At 45.8% G+C, this 9885-nt stretch overlaps 1 pseudogene; it reads right to left on the minus strand.

The window, feature by feature from the left end:
• Positions 1-848: 848 nt before the first annotated feature.
• LOC122118849 lies at positions 849-1406 on the minus strand (annotated as a pseudogene).
• Positions 1407-9885: the final 8479 nt, after the last annotated feature.

Here is a 9885-nt window from a genome sequence, read left to right on the forward strand (position 1 = left end):
CTCAGTATGACAATTGTATTTAAGAAAAAGCCCTTAAAAAAAGAACAAGCCCACAAAATTTCCAAGCAAAAATATCAGAGTTAATTTCTATTATTTATTCACTTACCTCTGGGTTTGATTGTTTAAAATAAATGTTTCCTCCTTTGTGTTTGAAGTATTTGTGTATATTCTTCATCCAGAAGAATCATGCTTGTGAGACAACTATTTGGGCACTTGAGCTACATGAGCCCTTTCCTGCTTTAGTCATTTATTTTTTAGGTAGTATCTAACATTTCTTGTCTAGGGCAACCCCAATCCTCCTATCTATGGCTTTCTGTGTAGGTTGGATCAAAGATTTGAACCATACACTAACTTATTGATTGGGATGAAAGTCCTGTTAATGTTTTACTTGGGCTGGCCTCAAACTGTGATCTTCCTCATCTTTGCCTCCCAAGTAGTTAGGATTACAGGCATACCCTCTTTATAATTTTAGTAATCTTTTCCCTATTCAGAGATTATGTAAACATTCATTTTAGTAATCTTTTCCCTATTCAGAGATTATGTAAACATTCAATAATTTCTTTTAACTTCTTGTTTAGTTTAATCAAAATAATTTTATTCTGTATTTCACATGGACTTTTATTGTCTAACCGTGCACAGTAGGTTCCTTTAACCTAATATTGCACTTGTAACCTTCTTATTAAAGACATTTTCATGTGATTCATTTTTCTACACAATAAACTGTTAGGGGAAATGTCATAATTTGTTTAACCATATTGTTGGATAGCTACATTGCTTCTGAACTTTAAAAAAAATTTTTAAAATTGTGTACTCTGTCTGCAAAAAGTATTTGCTATAGTTTGCATTCTTTAATTTCCATGAAAAGTATGATCAATAGAATCAAAGGTATAAACCCATTCAAATCTTGTTTTTTTCATTTTTAGAGTCCAGCATTCATAGGGAATAGGTTCCAATAGCTCAGGCTCCTTTCAGTTGGTTCTCACAAAATGTGCTTCTCTGGGTGGAGCAGGCTGGTGCTTCAGTTAAACCCAGGTTCCTTTCTCTCTGGCTTCCTTCTTTTTCTGGTCATTTTCCTTTACTCGTTTCAGGAAGCTATCTTGGCTCTTAGAGTGTTTAATATGCTCAATACGCACATTAATCCTCTTGGTAAGGATCTTGCCCTTAACTTGCTAGTTCACAACAATGCCAAGAGCATGCTCGGTAACACTGTAGACTCTTCTAGTTTTGCCATGCTAACATTGGTGGGGCATTCCTTTTTGAACAGTACCTATTCCCTTGATGTCTACAGTATTACCCTTCTTGTAGATTCTCATGTATGTGGCTAAAGGAACAACTCTATGTTTCCTGAAGATCCTAGCGAACATGTATCGAGTACCTCTCCTCTTTCCCTTTGTTTTCCTCATTTTGGCAAATTACTTTACCCAGTAACTTGGTCTTGTCTCCCAACCCACATCATACTCACCCACTGATGGAGACCTGACAGACCATGGCCCAATCACACACAGTAGCTAACAGGCTCTGGATAGGACAGTTTCTCTATGAGGCAACCACATGCCTCAGCAGCCACAAAGCTTACAAATAGAGCCCGTAGAACACCAGGCGCTGGGAGCCATGTGCAGGCCCTAGCTAGAAGATCACCCATTCAAATATTTTGACACAGATGATGTTCTAATTAGATTTTCCTATTTTCTAATCTGATCAAGGATGTTGTTTGAAGAAACTCAATTTCACTAAGGTGAGCAACCGTTTAGTTTGCTTGTTAACTTGCAATCTCAATCTACCATGATACTGGAATGGAACAATTTTTAGCATTCCAAAGTCATACTGTTGCTTCCTTATCATCTGTAGAGGAAAACGTGGAATCAAGAGATGCTCAACACTTCTTCCCAGGTTGACAGAGTGGGTAAGCTGAATCAAAACCCAGGCTTCCTAATTAACTACATATCTGTCTTACTGTCTGGTAACAGTGAACCCAGCTCATCCTCCAACATGGGAGAGGATTTTAAAGCTATGAATATCCAAATGCCTGTCCACAGTCAAGAACAAAAGCAGCCACCGCCCCTCCATGCAGCATCAGAAGTACTGGAAAATACCTGAGAAGGAAACCACCTTTTGCATTCCCCCAGAAGAACAGATGATATTCAAGAAATCTTTGAGCAGTCACTTCTGAAATTTTGTAAGGCAAAAACTCAAGAATTTGGCCTGGCTTTAATCAAATATTTATGATGCCCTCATTAGTTTCCCTCGTCCAAGGGTAATACGGGCTCTCATTTGAATTTCCGAGCAGTGCAGGAAAGTTTGAAAGGCAATGCCACATTATATGCACTGTTTATACAGATCAAATATGCAGGTGTTGGTTTTGCAGACTGGTGTCAGAGCTGCTGTTATTTACTGGGACAGTGATAATGAGGTGCAGCAGGCATCCTGCTGAGGATCTTGGGAACATCTGGGCTGCAGTGGGCCTGGGGAGGCCACTTCATGGTACTCCCAGCTTCCATGGGGCCACAGGGAAGTGAGGAGGTGTTCTTGTCACTGCATTGCCTGGCAAGTTTGACTGGTGCGTGATAATGAGGTGACAGGCACACCCAGCCAGGCGGTGAGGAGGGGGGAGATGATTCCAGACAGAGAAAGCCAATTCCATAACCGGCTGGAGGCCACAGAGAGCCAAGTAAGTTGTATTAATTGCAGGTTCAGCGTAGCTGGAGCATGCGTGCAGGGACAGACGAAACTGAGAGGGAAGGAAGGCAGGGTTGTGATCACCATGGCCTCCCAGGCTCTGTGCAGGAGTTTAGATGCCATCCAGGGACAACGGGGAAGGTGTTTGTAGGTTTTAAGCGAGCAGGTTACATCCTCTGGCTTATGTTTTTAAAAGATTACTCTGACTGTTGTGTAGAGATGGATTGGCAGGAAGGTGAGGCTGAGATAAATCAGGAAGCAGTTTCAGAAATCTTGGGATAAATGTCAGAAACCTAAGGAAGAACGTTGGCTATGGGGGGACAGGGGTGGGTGTCCACAGTGGGGTTCTAGGGTCAGCATTATCTGGTGGCTGTGGGAGAGCCTCTCCTAGGTCCCCTTGTTTCAGTAGAGGTCACTGATGGGTGGAACCTACAGAAAAGGAGTGAAGATGACCCAGAGCTGGCTGTGATTAACCTGTCTGTATGCAGGGCCTGCACCAGCCCTGTAGAGATTCCTCATTGATTGTGGGCTGCCTTGACTTTGGGCTTAGGAGAAAAGGACGTGCCCATGTGTGTGCAGACTCAGGAGCACAGCACTGAAGATCTTCTATTTCCTCCGAGATGAATAAGCTGTCGACCTGGTCATCTTAGAAGGTGCATGTGGATAGCCAGGCACCAGTGGCTCCTGCTTGTAATCCTAGCTACTCGGGAGGGGCTGAGATCTGAGTATCACAGTTCAAAGCCAGCCAGGGCAGGAAAATCTGTGAGACTTTTATAAAACTCCAGAAAACCAGAAATGGAGCTATGGCTCAAGTGGTAGAGTGCTAGCCTTGAGATGAAGAGCTGAGAGACAGTGCCTGGATCAGAGTTCAAGCTCCATGACCAACCAAAAGAAAAAAAAAAGAAGGTGCATGTGGAGGCTCACCGCAGAGGGTCCAGATCTGAGAAGCATCAAGCCTTTGCCTTCCATGATGTGGTGGTTTCATTGGAGCCACAAGAATAGGCAGGTGACTGTGCCCAAGGCTGAAGGTGCAATGACAGGGATAGGTGGGAAAGGGGGAAGGAATGTGACACAAATCACAATAAAGCTACACAAAGATATCCACAAGAAGAAGGATTTAGCAGGGGCAGTGGACATGAGATCTACCCAGAGCAGATTGGAGGCACTGGGATCCAAAATGGGGGTCTAATTGTTTTGAAAATGTCACCACAGCAACTGCCTCAATACAAAATTTCAATATTTACTGACACAAAGGAAAGAGAAAGAGGGAGGGAGATAGGATAATACACTAAGCTGAATGAGAGCAGGGAGGAGGCCAGGCCACTGCAAGGTCAGCACAGTTGGGCAAGGAGACTCAGCCTCACCTGAGTTCTGGGGAGTTTGCTGAATAGCTGTCTCTGGGCAGGCCACAGTTGGTTACCTGTGCAGGTACCTGCTAATGGGCTGAGCCTTCAGAAACAACTCCATGGAGGAGCTCAGCACTTACATTTGTCGACCCGTATTTCCAAATCTTTGTTTAATGCTGGCTCAGGGCTCATTGGAGGTCTGAGGCGGCTCGTCACCAGGAAAAGGCTGCAGGGTTACAGGTGTGTGTGGTGGGTAGGACTCCCCCAAGCAGTCCTGCTATCTCCACACCCTGACTTTCTCAGCCCCACCTACCACTCTCTTGGGGAGCGCCCTGACACAAGAAATCCAACAGAAATGGGGAAACATGCAGGAGTAGGGCTGGGCCTCATCCACTGCTGAGGTTATCGCTCATGCATGCTGGCTCTCCGGGGATGGTAGTGTGTGTGGAGTGGACTTAAGAGGGAGGGGTATGTGTCTTAGAAAGAGTCTTTCTCTCCTTGCCTCTCTTCACTCCATGCCTCATTCTCATCACATCCACAGCATCCACAGGGCTATGTGGAGCTGGGCTGCCTTTCCTTGCTGTCACACTACTGAGAGAACACAGGTTTGCAAATGGGCAGCCCTGGTTTTTGGCCCTGGTTCTGTTTCCTCCACCCAGTGAGTGGTGTCAGGTAGATTATATCAGTAATTGTGGCCTTTTAAAAAAATATATGAAATAGTTTCCCTTTGGTTTTTGAGTAAAAGGGTAAAAGTTCAGTCACGCACTGTGGCCATACCACTGAGCATTCTTGGACATTTCATACATATTCATCTAGTCCTGCCCTATCTTGGGAAGCACTTTTATAATCCCCAGAATGTTCTAGAAGGATAACCCAGGAGACAGGCTGTCAGAAAGGAAGCAGGTAAGAGAACTGGGTGCATCTTTGAATCCTGGTCCCATGTGTGGGAGGAGAGTCAGAATGAAGAAGGAATTCAAGGTTGTGCAAGTTGACAGGTGAGTTCGGGGCCAGACTTCTGGGGTCTGAGCATTAGGTGGTAGGGCAGAAGAGCCATCCGTAGAAGAGGGAAGATCCTCAGCAAGCTCCTAACAACATCCGATGGTGAGCTGAACAGGGTTCCATGTGAGGTCTGAGCTACACGAAGGAAGAAAGGCAGATGGCTCAGGGGCCAGGCAATAAGGGCTGCTTTACAACTGCTGTAAGAATGCAGCACCTGGCTGGGTGCCCATGGCTCACACCTGTAATCCTAGCTACTTAGGGGGCTGAGATCTGAGGACCGTGGTTCAAAGCCAGCCAGGGCAGGAAAGTCCATGAGACTGTTATCTCCAATAAACCACCAGAAAACCACAAGTGGCGCTGTGGCTCAAGTGGTAGAGCACTAGCCTTGAGCTGAAGAGCTGAGGGACAGCTCCCAGGCCCAGAGTTCAAGGCTCATGACTGACAAAAAAGAAAAAAGAAGGCAGTGCCTGGCCCAAGTGATGGGCAGAAGGACAGATTTACATCCACACGAGAAGACAGGGCTACCTCAGATCTGCTGTCTCTCCTAGTCATCTGCCTTGGGAGGGGTGACTTGTATATGAACCCTTCTTGTTGGTTTCGGGATTAAGACACCTAGAATCTTCTCTCTGTGTTTCTGGGTATAATTACAGATAACTGATGTATAAGCTGCCGAATCACCCTGCTGTCACTTTCCTCATTGACTCCCATCAATCCACCAGATCCCAGGCCTCGTCAGGCTTCTCCCTGCGGCCATGCTACAGGATGAAGGTGACAGGGGCATGTCTAGCACCTGAACCAGGGCTTTCCCACTGCAGTTGAGCAACAGTGCTAAAATCTCCTGCCCAAATCTTTGTTAAACAAAAGGTAACGTGGTAGAATGTTGAGTGTATGGGAAGCTGGGAATCTGTTACTAGACCAGAGACCCTGAGTTAGATCCTTGGGGGAAAGAAGGCAGGATACCTCTCAGGGCAGTGTAGGCAACCTGATTTCTGGCTCTGTGGAATGCTTGGATGTGTGTACAACTTCTTTCTTTCTCCTACTGCTAGGATATGCTTCAGTTGTCTTTGGATATTTCCTCTCCCTAAGTTGAATCACTTAGTGCAATCATATTTCGGATAGAAGCCTGCTGGCCCTTCGCAAATCCAGTTGTTCATTGTGTGTTCCACACTCCCAACTTCATCCTCATGATCACTTTCACCTTGATATATCTGACATTTTCCTTTTTCTTTTTCTTTTTCTCTCTTTCTCTCTTTCTCTTTCTCTCTTTCTCTTTCTCTCTTTCTCTTTCTTTCTCTCTCTCTCTCTCTTCTTCCTTCTTTCTTTCTTTTGTGGAGCTTGAACTCTGGACCTGGGCGCTGTCCCTCAGCTCTTCAGCTCAAGCCTAATGCCCTACCACTTGAGCCACAGCACCACTTCTGGCTTTTTCTGTTTATGTGCTGCTAAGGACTGGAACCCAGGGCCTGCTGCATGCAAGGCAAGCACTCTACCACTGAGCCACCTTCTCAGCCCCTGACATTTTTCTTTATTGTTCATCTTGACTCTAATTACTTTTAATTATTTGTCTTTTGGACTGAATCCTGAAATGTCCAATCATGCTGGTGGCTTACAAGTCTTCCTCCTCATATTCTCAGGGTTTGTTGGGCACTGCTCCCATGGAAATCACACAGCCTTGAGACTCGCTCATACTGTCTACCCTGGCCACACTCTTTCCTTTCTCTCTCTCTTTTTTTTAGTTGTTGCTCGTCCTTGGCTTTGTCACTATTCACTTCTGACTACCTCCTGCAGAAGGTAGCTGATAATGCCAACTTTCTCCTTTTTAACTAACGTTCCTATCTAGCCACTCTCTGCGTGTCACTTTCCCTGATCACCCAGATTCATGCTCCCCTTTCCCTGATGTGATGGTGGGCTCTGGTCAACCCTTCCTTGTTGGCTCTCCCTGAGAGGTGAGTGCTCTCCACCTTGTACTTACCACAGAGCAGATATGAGCTCTCCTGTGTGTTCTCTCTCTGACTTTCCGTTCAGAGTGAGCAACTCACTTCCATGTATTCCCCCCCCCCACACACACACACTACCAGTGTGTGTAGCCATTGTAACCATTCTGGCCCTCACATCAGTGTCACCTCATTTCATTCCTTCATTGCTTCATTCATCAGAATGAAGTGAGCAACTACCACATACCATATCTTGTGCTAGTAGTTGCTGGGGACGTAGACCAAGTAGGTCTTTTTTTTGGCTGATCTGAGATTGGCAAATAGCCATCTCTGTGCTAATATGTTTTAATGTGCTAATATGTTTTAATGTGCACGTGAACATCTTAATTTCCCTCCAGACTTCCTTGCCGGTAGAGAATTTTCTAGATGAAGACTGCTGGGAATGTGTATACTTGAGTAGGTCAACCAGTTAGCTGAGACCATAGCATTTGGCCTTCTACCTTGCCATGTCGTATGAGATGGTCCCACAAGGCTATCGAGAGAGAGAGAGAGAGAGAGAGAGAGAGAGAGAGAGAGAGAGAGAGAGAGAGAGAGAGAGAGAGTGAGAGAGAGAGGCTGTGTATCCAGTCACTCCCCTTCCAAGTCTGCCTGAGCATCCAGACTCCACAGATGACCCTTCACCTAGAAGGTTCCACCACCAGAGCTCCCCAGCCACTGTCTTTACTCAATATGCTATACCACAGAGACCACATCTGCTTGGGCTTATCACATGACCACCATGGGGAGCCATCTTTCGGTGTGTGTGTTGAGTATTACATTCTCTTAAAAACTAGCAAACCATAATACCTACAATACAAGATGGGCACAGCTGAGCTCTTTTGGGTTGTGTGCTGTGTGAAGCACTTGATCTCTACCCCACTAAGAATGCTCATCAGAGCCCTGAGAGGAAGGTGCTGGTGCTCCCAGTCAACAGCTACAAACACCTGCTCTCCTGACACCTCCTGTTCCTCCCCATACAGGGACCACTGATGGAGGAGGGGAGTCCAGGAAGCAGCAAAGAGTTGCCGATATTCCAAGGGTACTACCTCCCTTTCTGCTTTGGGTAGGTCTGTCTGTTGCTGTCTAGCTGGTGAGCAGGTTGGTGCTGGGTCTTTCTCCTTAACTCTGAAGTTGCTGGGCTCCCTGTCAGCCATGGGAGAGAGGGGCAGGCCATACACAGCCATCTTCAGCTACGTCTATCCCTGAGTTACGCAGCCAGGTTCCCTCCAGCCATACTTATCTGTGAGACTGAACAGGAATCCTAGTTATAGGAATTGGTTTGGTGAGCTTCTTTGTTCTTCCCAAGCTGCAAATGTGCAGACTCAACAGCATGCGCTGTCCTTACTGTGTTCAGAACACTTGCAGTCAGAAGCTGAAGGAAATTCCACATGAGAGTGTTAGTTTTATAATCCTTACAAAGCTAAAAGCATTGCAGCTTGATTTAAATACGTATGTAGATATATGTTCAGTGCATACCGACTCTGGATCTCTGGGAAAAATGAGGCGATGGAAGGACCTTGGCTACAGCTCCCAGATGCTACTCCCTAGCTTTCCATGTAGATGGTCCCTGCCACCATGCTTTGCTTTATACTCCTCATTTTTTAAACAGTCATGTTAGTGTTTTAGCTTAGGGTTTATGCTTACTAGATGGAGATGCTCTATGGCTTGAGCCATGCCTCTAGCCCTTGTTGTTCTAGTTATTTTTGAGATTTTTACTTTTTGCCTACACTATCTTGAACAGTGATCCTCCTATTTTATGCTCCCCACTATAGCTGACAGTACAATGATATACGGCGATGCTCAGCTATCAATAGAGATGAGATTATGCAAACTCTTTTTTTGGGGGGGTGGTCCAGTCCTGGGGCCTGAACTCTGGGCCTGAGCACTGTCCCTCAGCTCTTCAGCTCAAGGCTAGTGCTCTACCACTTGAGCTACAGCAGCACTTCTGGCTTTTTTCTTTTTGCTTCTGTGGTGCTGAGGAATCGAGCCCAGGGCCTCAGGCATGCAAGGCAAGCGCTCTACCACTGAGCCAACTTCCCAGCCCTATGCAAACTCTTTTATTGCCTAGGCCAGCCTTATACTGTGGTCCTCTTGATCTCTGCCTCCTACATAGCTAAGGTTATAGGTGCAAACCACCAGTATCTGGTGGTTACTTATTTGCTGTGGATTATGCCTTCAGCAAGCTTGACATTTCAAACTTCAGCATTGTAACCATTCTGACCCTCACATCAATGCCATCTCATTTCATTCCTTCATTCCTTCATTCATCAGAATGAGTTGAGCAACACCACATACCATATCTTGTGCTAGTAGTTAGTTGCTGGCACATAGATCAAGTAGTTGCAGGTCCCACTGTCTTGATCTGTACCGTCTGACAGCCATTACACCATGGGTGGGAGGATGGCACTCTGCACAGTGTCTTCAAGTCACAGGCCTCTGCATCCCTGTGCAAAGCAAATAGAAGCAGAATCCTAACGTGTTCCTGTCTCTGAGCCACAGTCCTCTGAGTGCGGCTCACTGGACTCTCAATGCTGGCCTCATTGCCTCTGCTGAGATAAGGACTATCTCCAAAGCGACGTTCCTCTGGATGGCTCTGGAGTTTTCTTCCATACAGCCCTCATTCACCCGCGCTTTCAGTGGCTGTCTGTAGAAAAGATAACTCTGGCATGACAAGCTCTGTGAGAGGGTAGATATTTTTTAAAGATTGTCAGGATTCTGCCAGCAGTTATGGAGCACTTCGAGGCTTTCGACAGGAACAAAGTTGGGTGCAAATACTTTTCCAACATGCGGTCTGCCCTGACAGAGACCACACTATTATTACTCCAGGAGGTTAACATCCCACTGGGTTTTCAAGTTGATTCATTACTTTTTCCATGACTTGTATTTATTTTTCA

Source organism: Dipodomys spectabilis, unplaced genomic scaffold (assembly GCF_019054845.1).
Source record: "Dipodomys spectabilis isolate Male_0828 unplaced genomic scaffold, ASM1905484v1 ptg000157l, whole genome shotgun sequence".
Taxonomy (NCBI): domain Eukaryota; kingdom Metazoa; phylum Chordata; class Mammalia; order Rodentia; family Heteromyidae; genus Dipodomys; species Dipodomys spectabilis.